Raw genomic sequence first — 9082 nt, forward strand, 5'->3', positions numbered from 1 at the left:
TTTGTGCAATTAACTCTCTCTGTCTTTCTCTCTCTCTCTCTCGTCGTGTCAAAAAAAAACACTGCCTCTCTCTCTCTCTCTCGTGGAAATACAGATTGGCATTCTGAATTTAGAAAGGTGCACGTACGCACGAGGTGAAAGCAGCCTGTGTACGCTAGGAAATTGTTAAGAATTGGCCCGCCGGCTTGATTGTCCCGCAATAAAAAAAGGGAATGAGAGTCAAGATGTGGATTAAAAAAAAGTTGTCTTTTCCACCACATGAGCGTGTGTACGCCGTATACCTTCATGTCGTCAAAATATAGTAGTAGTACCTAGGGGTACATATGTTTAGTGGAGTGCGCGTAGACAGAGGGAAAGACGCGACCAATCCATCGTAGTCTGATCTGCTCACCAACGAGCAGGATGTTGTAGAGCAGCCAGCGTTTGAGCTTCAGTTTCAGTGCATGCTTTGTGCGTCTGTAACTGTTACAGGATGACAATGACACCATATTTTTTTTCCGAGTTGGACAATGACACTTTCTTGATCGAGTTTCTTCTTGGAAGCTTCTTCTTCTTCTTCTTCTTCTGTTGTGTGGCCGCCGGCCGGCACTTTGGCAGGCAGCAAGCCTGTCCAATTTGCACGGGACGAAGCAGAGCCGTCAAGATTCGGATCAACACTAGGGCGATTATTATCTGTTAATAATATCTACTCGTAGTGGCCTAGTGGTTAGATAGACATAATGAATAACGAACTGAATGAATAATTATAGAGTAGTCCGTCACTGTCTGACGGGCCGGCCACCAACCGTGCCGGTGCAGGTGCAGGAGCGCCCGAGGAGAGGAGAGGAGAGGAGACCGGCGACTCGCGGAACGAGCGCGCGCAGATGGAGCGGTGCCTGCCACGGCGTGGATTAATCAATCAATTATTTCATTTCATCGGCCGGGTCAACCACGGAGACGGAGGCACTCACAAGACGAGCGAGTGACGCCGACGCGCGAGTTCGATTCATCATCTCTTCCTTCACCAGCTGACCCCTTCACGGCGGCCACCTCGTCTGACTTGAGGACGGAGGCGACGCGTGCAGACTCTACAGGCGGCACCGTCGCACTGGCAGTGCACGCACCGGCTGGTGTGGTGACCGCGTCTGCTTGGCTGACGACGGCGACGACTCTTCAGCTCGGTCTCCACTCTCCGGCCAGCACATCGAGGTTTGGCGCGTGGCATGTACGTCAGTGGCACCAGTCGGCCAAGTTCACCGGAGACGATGGAGTCGTGCAGCTCTCTCGACCGGTGGTCAGGCTCAGGCTCACACTCAGGCAGATCTTCTCGACTGTCCGCACGTAGCGGTATGATTCCTGCATCCTGCCGACGGCCGACTGCCCGGCCGGAAAAACAACGGCGCCGGCTCGGCTTGGGACTACGAGCCAAGAACGTGCGTTGGTTCGCAACTGGAATGTACCTCACTAGCGGGTCCTTCCTGTCCACATCCGGCGTGCCTATGAGTACCCTAGTGACGATATGGACGCTGTTGATTGGAGTTGCTGCCAATAAGTAACTGTAGATGTAGCCCTGTATGTTGATGTCGTGGTAGCAGATCATGGTGATGTAGCCGTGATGAAGGTAGTCGTGGTCGGTGGTGTAAGTCATTGTAGATGATGAGGCTGCACAAAGCCAAAGGCGCAAAACAATGCGCTATGACGTTAAATGGTGTCGTCGATGATGAGACCACTAGTTTTGCAGGACCTAAGGAAACCCATCGAGCACACATCAGTTTTGCTAGGACGGTGTGGCGTGTGTCAATATAGTCGTGCCGTCGTGGATGATACGGTCGATGTCGTCGTCGTCGTGACGCGGTCATTGCCGTCGTCGAAATCGCATCTTACAAAAATGTATGTCAGAGGACGTTGTGTGTCCATCTTGTGGACGAGGTGGCAGCTGTGCATTGACAAAGATGTTGGTAAAGACCACATCGATGAAGACCTTGACGATAAAGTGTCGACGATGGTGTTGCAGCGGCGAGTCGACGATAATGCGTCGCTTAAAGCGTCCCTCGTGGCAACGAAGCGTCAATGCCGTGTCGTACCTGAGAAGTCGATGAAAAATTACATCTCCTTCCACACCGGCCTGGCGTGTGGATAGTGCATGTTGATGTTGTTTCTCATAGATGTCCTCGATGAAGATTTTTCTTTTTCTTTTTCTAGACCAGATGTGCATCTTGATGTCCGTGCGAAAAGGGTCGGCTTGATGTAGAGGTGTCGGTGCAGATCGCTCGGTGTTGGTGCAGTCGTTCACTAGTAGAAAACAGGGCATTGGTTCGGCCCTCATAATACCATTAATCCCGGTTCGCTCACGAACCGGGACCAAAGCCCAGGGGGCCGGTCGGGCTACGTGGGCCACTGGTCCCGGTTCGTCTGGACCTTTTGGTCCCGGTTCCACGCACGAACCGGGACCAATGCGCCTCGCCCCTGGCCCATGACCATTAGTCCCGGTTTGTGCCACAAACCGGGACTAAAGGGTTGGTCCTCGTTGCGGTCAGAGTTTAGTCCCACCTCGCCAACCGAAGGGCGCTCACACCGGTTTATAAGCCCGTCCCTCTCTGCCTTGTTGAGCTCCTCTCAAAATGAAAATAGATGCCCTTATACAGGGAATTTGACCTAAATTCAGAGTGAATTTCTCTGAAATTCATAAAAATTTATTATGAATTTAGGTTGAATTCTCTCTGCCTTGTTGAGCTCCTCTCAAAATGAAAATAGATGCCCTTATACAGGGAATTTGACCTAAATTCAGAGTGAATTTCTCTGAAATTCATAAAAATTTATTATGAATTTAGGTTGAATTCTCTCTATAGGCGCATCTATGCTCATTTTTTTATGTTGGGGTTGGCGATCTTTACGGACTTTTCGTGTGTTGAATATGCACCATTCAAAATCAGTCTCTACTTTGAATGGTTCATTTTGAACACACAAAAAGTCTGGAGTTCAAATAAGTTCAAGAAAATGAAATCCCTTTGTAACAGATGAGTTTCCGTATGAAATCCTGATACTTTGAAAGATATTGTCCGTTTTGTACACGAAGTGCATCCAGTTTTTTGCCGTTGCACATGCTATGTGGATGAAATGATGATACCATGCCAACTTTCAACCTTTTCACAGTTCATTTGAAATGCTTTTCAATTTTAGAGTCTTATAGCTCAAAATAATTAGTAAATGCATGAAAAATAACAAATGAAGTCAGAAAGGATTGAAAATGAAGATGTGGCTTTGAATGGTGCATTTTGAACACACAAAAAGTCAGGAGTTCAAATAAGTTTTAAAAAATGAAATCCCTTTGTAACAGACGAGTTTCCGTATGAAACCCTGATACTTTGAAAGAGATTGTCCGTTTTGTACACGAAGTGCATCCATTTTTTGTCGTTACTCTCTCAACTTTCTTGCACATGCTATGTGGATGAAATGATGATATCATGCGAACTTTCAACCTTTTCAGAGTTCATTTGAAATGCTTTTCAATTTTAGGGTCTTATAGCTCAAAATAATTAGTAAATGCATGAAAAATAACAAATGAAGTCAGAAAGGATTGAAAAATGATGATGTGGCTTTAAATGGTGCATTTTGAACACACAAAAAGTCAGGAGTTCAAATAAGTTTAAAAAAATGAAATCCCTTTGTAACAGACGAGTTTCCGTATGAAATCCTGATACTTTGAAAGAGATTGTCCGTTTTGTACACGAAGTGCATCCAGTTTTTGCCGTAACCCTCTCAACTTTCTTGCACATGCTATGTGAATGAAATGATGATACCATGCCAACTTTCAACCTTTTCAGAGTTCATTTGAAATGCTTTTCAATTTTAGGGTCTTATAGCTCAAAATAATTAGTAAATGCATGAAAAATAACAAATGAAGTCAGAAAGGATTGAAAAATGATGATGTGGCTTTAAATGGTGCATTTTGAACACACAAAAAGTCAGGAGTTCAAATAAGTTTAAAAAAATGAAATCCCTTTGTAACAGACGAGTTTCCGTATGAAATCCTGATACTTTGAAAGAGATTGTCCGTTTTGTACACGAAGTGCATCCAGTTTTTGTCGTTACTCTCTTAACTTTCTTGCACATGCTATGTGGATGAAATGATGATATCATGCGAACTTTCAACCTTTTCAGAGTTCATTTGAAATGCTTTTCAATTTTAGGGTCTTATAGCTCAAAATAATTAGTAAATGCATGAAAAATAACAAATGAAGTCAGAAAGGATTGAAAAATGATGATGTGGCTTTGAATGGTGCATTTTGAACACACAAAAAGTCAGGAGTTTAAATAAGTTTAAAAAAATGAAATCCCTTTGTAACAGACGAGTTTCCGTATGAAATCCTGATACTTTGAAAGAGATTGTCCGTTTTGTACACGAAGTGCATCCAGTTTTTGCCGTAACCCTCTCAACTTTCTTGCACATGCTATGTGAATGAAATGATGATACCATGCCAACTTTCAACCTTTTCAGAGTTCATTTGAAATGCTTTTCAATTTTAGGGTCTTATAGCTCGAAATAATTAGTAAATGCATGAAAAATAACGCATGAAAAATAACAAATAAAATAAATAACTAATTAGAAACAAAATAATACAAAATTTATTAAAATATATAAGTCGAAACAAAATAAATTAAACTTTAATGAAATTTATGAAACTAAAATTAACAAAGTATTTTCTGTTCAAAACATTATAAGAAACCTGAAGTATTATTGAAACTAAAAGCAAATAAAATTGATGCAACTAAAATTATCGAAGTATTTTCTGTTCAAAATCATTAAAGCAAAAAAGAATTTTCATAAAGAACTTTTTTTGATAGAAACTTTAATAGCAAAAAGAATTATCATAAAGTAAAATAAATAAGTAATTAGAAACAAAATAAAATAAAATAAATAAGTTTTTTGTCGTAAGTAGAAACAAAACAAAATAAATAAAGCAAAAAATAAAACAAAAAACAGGCAAAAAATAAAAAATATGCCACCTACTCGGCCACCACGGCCTGAATACGACTAGAAACCCATCGATGGGCCAGGATTCAGGCCCGCAGAAGGCCCAGTAAGCCCATCAGGCATAGCAGTGACAATTAGGCCCGTAAGCCTGCAATGGAGAGGAGCTCGAGATGGGTGCGGCAGTGGGGCTTATAAACCACTGCGCGCCCCTCTCAACTAGCGAGGTGGGACTAAACTTTCGACGCGGGCGCAGCAGCACAAGGCCTTTGGTCCCGGTTGGTGGCACCAACCGAGACTAAAGGGGTGCATTGGTACCGGTTCGTGGCGCCAACCGGTACCAATGCCACCCCTTTAGTCCCGGTTGGTGCCACCAACCGGGACCAAAGGCCGCCGCTTCCCGCCCTTTGGGCTGCTGAAAAGAGGCCGTTGGTTCCGGTTGGTGGCACCAACCGAGACTAAAGGTGGCGTTGGTCCCGGTTGGTGCGTCGAACCGGGACCAAAGCCTTTCCTATATAAGAAACACTTGGCGAAAATTCAGAATTTCATCGCCAGTTGCCCCCGACGACGCCGACCTCCTCGACGCCGCAAGGCTGCCCCGCCGCCGTCGCCGTCGCCCGTGCCCCCGAGCACACGCCGAAGCCGTCCGCCGCCCCCGAGCCCACGCCGACGCCGTCCGCCCCCCACGCCGTCGCCCTCTGCCGCCCCCGAGCACGCCCGGCCGCTCCCCTGCGCCACGACCCGCCCCCACCGTCGCCGTCGTCTCCGGCCACGCCCCTGCCCCGGCCCGCGCGCCCCACCGTGGCCGTCGCCGACGCCCTCGCCGCCCCCGCCGTCGCCCTCGCCGCCCCCGCTGTCGCCCTCGCCGGCCGCCCCCGATGTGAGCCGCCGCCGCCACGGCTCTGTTCAGTGTTTTTTTCATATAATGTGTATTATTTTTTTGTTCATTGCATTTTTTCATATATATATATATAACGTATATATGTATGTGGTAGCTATATGATGAATGGATGTGGCTATGTATGTATGAATATAATGTTCATAGCATTTTTTTTTGTTTATATATGTTTTTTTCATATATGTATTAATTTTTTATTTAGGTTGTTAGTAGATATCGATTTTAGGTTAGTGCATTTTAGGTTAGTGTAGAGGAAAAAGTAAAATTAGTAAGTACTACTTGATTTTAGGTTAGCGCTTAGTAGTTGAACTAGTTGATTTAATAAAACTACTTTATTTTACTATATATAGAAGTAGTTTATTTTTAGTAAGTACTACTTTATTTTATTTATAGTAAGTGCTTAGTAGTTGAACTAGTTTATTTAATAAAACTACTTTATTTTATTATATGTTGAAGTAGTTTGTTTTTAGTAAGTGCTACTTTATTTTATTTATAGTAAGTGCTTAGTAGGTAGTTGAACTAGTTGATTTAATAAAACTACTTTATTTTACTATATATAGAAGTAGTTTATTTTTAGCAAGAAAATTAATAGAACTAGTTTATTTTTTTAGTTAAAGCAATTATTCCCGCGTCGACGTCGACGATGCCAATCCCGCATCCTCGTCGTCGACTCGGCGAGGAGGCCGGCTTGATCAGAGGGGCCATTCCGGGACTGGGCTCCATCGGGCTGGTTTTGGGAGGTGCTACCTTCCGGGGGGCGTAGGTTGGTGAGGAGCCAGCCCGTCGTTGACCCGATCCTTGTTTGGTGGCGGTCGCGTGGGCCAGTGACGGTGCCGAGGCTTCCGGACACCGCGGAGGTGGTACGTCACCGTGTTAGCGACGAGGACCAGCACGTCCGTCGCTACATGGTTGCGTTCGAGGGCAGGTTCTTCAGGGATCTCACTGGAGCTATGATCCTGTGATGGTTCCTTCCCTTTGGGTGTCCACCGCCTGCGCCGATACCCGTTGAGTGCTACGGTTCTAGCTGTACTGGCGATATGTATGATAGTATTCGAGGTGTATTAGTGATAATATTCGACAATGTACGGACGCGTGGAGATGATGTAGTTTTGCTTATAATTGAATGCATCCTAATTTGAATACTACTTTATTTTGTGATTTGATTTTGCTTATTGAATGCTCAAATTGGAAAACTACTCCTACTTTGAATGCTAAAATTGGAGAGCACTATGCAAGACGTATGCATATGATTAGTTGATAGCTTATAGGGTTTTTGTTTTCGCAGAAATCTAGGAGCCCCCCTCCATCATCCCCGCCGTCGTCCCCGTCACCGACCCCCTCCGACCTCGAGGTGAGACCAGCCATGAACCGGTTTTAGAAAGATAATTAAACGATATTTCGGGTTGACTTTAAGTCTATTGAGTCTCCACCATATATGAGAGGACGAAGAATCCCGACTGTTGTCGTGGGGGTAGTTTCTCCTTCGTCCCCGTGTGCTAGACAATTTGGTGTAATGCACTCGGGTACGAAAGGAAGGAGCTACCATCACCGACGGTCGTAAATGTCTGAGAGGGATCAGTGAGGGTATATATATATATAAGAGGACGAAGAATCCCGACTGTTGTCGTGGGGGTCGCTTCTCCTTCATTCCCGTGTGCTAGACATTTTGGTGTAATGCACTCGGGGATGAAAGGAGGAGCGACCATCACCAACGGTCGAATGTATACACCACGTGAGCTGAGAGTTTTCAAGAAAAGACTCGACAAACCGATAGTCAACCCGTGATGAATAATAATGATCTAACTTAGGTTTTTTTAGTACATATATTTAATTGTAGACGTTTAATATTTAAATTATGAATATAGGAAATGTCGTACTCGGACGATGAAAATCTCCCGGGAGAGTGCGACTGGTGCCACGACGACCGAGGTCTGTGCGACGGCCTCACCTGGACGAAGATCGGCGCTTCAGTATTAAGCTGGAGGAGACCTTCGATGTTGAAACGGTACGCTACGACGACAAGTGTTATTTTTCGTAATTAAGCACGACTTCAACTATTTCAACTTGTACTTTTCATCTTTTACAATTCGACTAGGTTATCCCATGCCATGCAAGACGCTACGTCTTGGAGAGGATGGGTTTTGAAGACCATGAAAGTATGGAAACAAAGAAAATTCACCTAAGGACCCATCATGATATAGATTTTTAAGTAAATCTATATAATTCTGAGAGCGTAACCCATTTTGGTTGCAAAAATTGGGAAGCATTTTGCAAGATGTATGGTTTTGATGAGGGTATGCTTGTCACCATGGATCTTGGTGATCCTGACATCGAGCAAGACAATATGGACATTTGGGTCCTTGTTGATACGCCTCCAATTCTACCGCTATGTGAGTTTCTCAAACATAGTTATTAGCTAATTTATATTGTTCATTTCAAAATAGTTGACAGCTTATTTTCATTGACAGCTTATTTTCATTGTTCAAACAATGTGCGGAACATGGTAGACAGAACCTACTACACCGATGGCTCTGAGTTAACTTATAAGGAGAAAACTCATCTGGTCGGATTTTGTACTGATCTTTAAAATTACAATATCTATTGTAAAACTCCTCCACATTATGGTCAATACGTGCCACTAGTGCACGTGTTGAACTACGGTAACTACTATGGAGATACCCTGGTAAGATTTCTTACTATTACGACATCCGTGCATCTTTTGCATACTTCTAAAACTAGTACATCATTGCTAACTATGAAGTTATTATTATGTTTTTCAACAGATAATCCCAGAGGATTGTGTGCCTCATTTGATGTATCAGAATGGTAGCCTTGATGTTTTGAACATACAACCAGGTCATCCTACGAATCTCAACTGTCCATACCGGATTTCTAAAAGAAGTGGAGACATGAAAATCAAAGAATGAAAAAAAATGTATGGACAGTCGCAAGGAGGTTCTTGGAAGCAAAACGAAGCGAAGCGCAAAAATTGGAGACAGGATGATCTCCATTCTCCATAATGGAGAGTCGGGGTATATATTGTTTTATGCTATTTTACCTTAAAAAGGGTATTTAGGTCCTACCTAATACTGATGATCATGTGCTAAGAACAATTAAGTAGGGTTGGTTCGATGACTATGAGGATGATGATCGTATGACTTGTTATTAATAACGAGTAAAAGTTGTATGATGATGATTAGTAGGACTTGTTATTATGATGATGCATGATGCGG

Source organism: Aegilops tauschii, chromosome 2 (genome assembly GCF_002575655.3).
Source record: "Aegilops tauschii subsp. strangulata cultivar AL8/78 chromosome 2, Aet v6.0, whole genome shotgun sequence".
Taxonomy (NCBI): domain Eukaryota; kingdom Viridiplantae; phylum Streptophyta; class Magnoliopsida; order Poales; family Poaceae; genus Aegilops; species Aegilops tauschii.